Here is a 4,189-nt window from a genome sequence, read left to right as displayed (position 1 = left end):
TGTGTGTGTGTGAGAGAGAGAGAGAGTATAAGTGTGTATGCGTGCGGGGGCGAGCGTGCTTGCTTGCGTGCGTGTGTGCGTGTGTGTGTGCGTGCGTGCGTGCCCAATGTATATTAAATATCCGATGTGCTGCAGCAATGTATGTAATTGCCGAGATATATATGTTAAAATGTGTGGATATATGGGCCAAAGGCCTTTCAAATCAATAAATCAAATTGAAATTTCAAATTTCTTTCTCTCTCTCTCTCTCTCTCTCTCTATCTATCTCTCTCTCAAGCTCTTTGCCAGTCTGTCTGCCTGCCTGCCTGCCTGTCTGTTTCTCTGTCTGTCTGTTTTTATGTGTGGTAGTGTACCCGTTTGTGAGCGCGCACGCGCGCGCACTGTGTGTGTGTGTGTATGTGTGCTTCTGTTTGTCTATGTAAGTGAACACTTCTGTGAATACTATGCACGTCGTCTTGGGCTTTTTTCTTTCCCTGTTCGAATTCTATGAAGTCTTAACATCTGTTTCTCTGTCTACGTTAATGTAAATTGCCACTGTGTATCACATCAGTGCCATCCTCCTGAAATGTATACAATGTAAATGCAAAAATCTCACAGTAAACTGCTAAAAAGCAAATTCTTCCACAAGTGGTGCTTGTGTGTGGGGGGGGGGGTTGTTTGTTTGTTGCTGTTGTTGTTATTTTTGTAAGTGTTTTACGGCGCTCTCAACTGCAAAAGGTCACATGAGCGCGAGGGACACATTAAATATATCCAGTTGGCTGGAAATTTTGAATATTGCCCGGGTGGCGGCCGAAGCCTACTCTTATCGGTTTTGGACCACTAAGGCACACGGGACCTTCGAGATTTTTCGCCCTTGTCCGAGAAGTCTTGGTGTAAATCTTTCTTACCAGAAGATCAGGGGTGTGGCTGAAAGACAGAAGTAAAGAGCCAAGGAGTAGCAGCAGAAAGGCTGCAGAAAAATCAGAAGCCCGGAGGAGGGGGCAAAGGAGGTGAGGTGGGTGGGAACAGAAAGTGGAGACGAAAACAGAATACAGAACATTGGCTGAGGAGAGCAGGAAAGGAGGTAAAAGTAGACAATTTAGAGAAGAACAATTTTTCTCGCTATCCGGGTTCGAACCCTGCACCTATTAAATGACAGGTGAACACCTTAACCTCTTTAACCTCTAGGCCACGACAGCTCTCTCTCCCTCTCCCCCCCCCCCTTCCGTTTGTCGTGTAACGAAAATAATTGCACATACATTGTATGTTTGTTGTGTGTGTGTGTGTGTGAGTGTGTGTGTGTGTGTGTGTGTGTGTGTGTGTGTGAGAAAGAGAGAGAGAGAGTGAGAGAGAGAGAGAAAGAGAGAGAGAGAGAGAGGGAGAGAGAGAGAGGGGGGAGAGATGGGGAGAGAGAGAGAGAGATGGGGGGGGGGGCGGAGAAAGAGAGATAGGATATGGAAAGAAAGAGTTAATGAGTGAGAGAGAGTGAGAGAAGGCGAGACGGAGAGAGAGAGAAAAAGAGAGAGAGAGACAGACAGAGAGAGAGAGACAGAGAGAGAGAGAGAGAGAGAGAGAGAGAAAATCGGAAACATAGTGAGAGTCAGAGAGGAAAAAGTACGAGAGAAAACCGATAAAAAGTCAGACAGACAGAACAGACAGAAAGTATGGGCAAGGGGGCTGACAGAAGAACCGAGGCGGAAATAACTAAGAGAAACGACTATCCGAATCTGATACAAGTACAGAGTTGATCCGCATTTCTCTTTTGCTGCTGTATGCAGAGCGTTATGGCGCCTAGTTACCGTCAGGCCAATCGTACTAGACTAGAAATCAATGTGTTTTGAAATTCACGTGAAACATCCCTGCAATCTCTTTTCAGAATTGGCGTTTCTCACCCAGTGCTGCAATTGCGGTGTCTTAGAACAAGCAATCTAGCGGCGTCATCTTCTACCCTGTCAGGTCTTGCGCTTTTTGGAATTTCACGTAAAAGAGTTTGGTGATTTCCCCCCGCTTCTCATCTCTTCTCTTTTTCTGTCTGTCTGTCTGTCTGTCTGTCTGTCTGTCTGTCTGTTGGTCTGTCTGTCTGTCTGTCTGTCTGTCTGTCTGTCTGTCTGTCTGTCTGTCTGTCCGTCTGTCTTTCTATCTTTTTCTCTCTCTTTCTCCTACTATTTTTTCACTATCTATCTATCTATCTGTCTATCTATCTATCTATCTATCTATCTATATATCTATCTATCTATCTATCTATCTATCTATCTATCTATCTATCTATTTCGTCTTTTGAGTCTACTTGTATAACTAGAGTTTGCACTTTTCAAGTTCTGTGATTCCAGCCTCCAGAAGTATCAGCAAGTGCAGACTAGATGGAGACATGGATAGCGAAACCAGTTTATAGCCCGTCTGGTCGCCCATAAGATAGGCATTCTCTGCTTTGAAGAGTTTTCCTGGTTATCACTGTTGTTGGTGATGGTGGTACGAGATGGTCTCGCTACTCTTCTTTATGTTGTTGTTGTTGTTGTTGTTGTTGTTGTTGTTGTTGTTGTTGTTGTTTCTGCCTCTGAGCCTCTGCAGCTGGTGTTGTTGTTGTTGTTGTTGTTGTTACTATTGTTTCTGCCTCTGAGCCTCTGCTGTTGGTGGTGTTGTTGTTGTTGTTATTGTTGTTGGTGGTGGTGGGGATTTTGTTGCTGTTGCCCTTGTTATTGTTGTTGCTGTTGTTTTTGGACTTGTCGTTTTTGGCGTTTCTTTTTATGTTTTTATTTTTAGTCACTTTTGCTTTCTTTGTATAAAGACATTAAAATCTTGTACCAATAAATTATAATCAGCGCAGATTTAACTGAGCGAACATTTGACTGCTTTAGACATTTCAAAAAAATTCTGCTTATTTAGAAAATTATCACTTCTGGCTGACCAAAAGTACAATTATCCGACAGTCGCAGTAAAATTTGACTCCTTTACAGTAAATAATTTAAGAACATGGCAAAAATTTGAAACAAAAGTTAATATTGCTCTTAAAGTGTTTCGAGCACCATTGCCAGCAGCATCATCATAATGGTATAATGAGTCTCAGCAGCATCAGCAGCAGTAGCAGCAGCAGCAGCAACAGCAGCACAGCCAATAGGAGTAGTTTGCAGGTGCTCTGGTGTGGTTTGGTCCTTCATTCCGATCAGACATCTATCCTCCATAGCTCCCCCACTGATTTAGCTTGCATGTTACAACTTGAGGTACAACTAGGATCTTCGGCACTTATATAACCTGATTGTGTCGCAAATGCCGTAAAACATTAATTAAAATACAATAAGCAGTATAGCCACCACCACCACCAACAACAGCAGTAACAGTGACAACACCAACAGCACCAATATCAACATTAACAACATTTACTGATTTTAACATTCTAGTTTCACTACCATGTCCTCTTTTAATGTTAACACCAACCGCAGACACCATTTTTACATTTACGTGAGTCTATGACACGTACAGAACCTTTCTAACAACATTAGGTAACAAGATGTTTGTGCTCTAAACATTTGGCAACCGGAAGAAGAGAAATAGGGGCAGACTTGAAGAGAGAAGAATCACCGAGATGACGCTGAGAATTCATAGGGAGAGATGGGGGGTTGACGGAGGAATGAGAGGCCAAAATAGAAGCTTAATGATGTTCGTGAATTAACAGCTGCGGCCGATTCCTCAGAGGGACAGAGAGAGAGAGAGAGAGAGAGAGAGAGAGAGAGAGAGAGAGAGAGAGAGAGAGAGAGAGAGAGAGAGAGAGAGAGAGAGAGGCACACTTGTATGGCATACAAAACTACACCAGTTAAACATTTTCACAAAATCTTTGTACTTTCGTCAAATAAGGCTTTTCTACATGCCTGGAGCAAAATAATAAATATAGAACATTGGCTTCACTAAGAAGTTGGAAATGTAGCTTGAGTGGCCCACTATGTTACACTCTGATGCACTAGTTAGTGGAGTAAGCCCTTGTTTAGAGAAGGTGGTACTAAACACAAATGTTGCAAATAAGCAAAGAAATTCAAATTGAAAAAAAACCCATGTAACTGTGGTTGAGTCGATTAATTAGTAAGAGGACATGGCAAAACGTCACATTATTTAGACTGGTCGAGTTGGTGTATCTATCTATCTATCTGTCTATCTGTCTATCTATCTATCTATCTCTCTCTCTCTCTCTCTCTCTCTCTCTCTCTCTCTCTTTCTCTCA

At 42.6% G+C, this 4,189-nt stretch overlaps 1 protein-coding gene across 1 annotated transcript in view; it reads left to right on the top strand.

The window, feature by feature from the left end:
* The window catches only part of LOC101856751 (receptor-type guanylate cyclase Gyc76C), a gene marked incomplete in the record, with an annotated part of 235,481 nt that overhangs the window by 138,589 nt on the left and 92,703 nt on the right, over positions 1-4,189 (top strand).

This window comes from Aplysia californica, unplaced genomic scaffold, assembly GCF_000002075.1.
Source record: "Aplysia californica isolate F4 #8 unplaced genomic scaffold, AplCal3.0 scaffold00475, whole genome shotgun sequence".
Classification (NCBI taxonomy): Eukaryota; Metazoa; Mollusca; class Gastropoda; order Aplysiida; family Aplysiidae; genus Aplysia; species Aplysia californica.
Note: the sequence above shows the minus strand (reverse complement) of the source record. Positions and strands in the feature narration are given on the sequence as shown.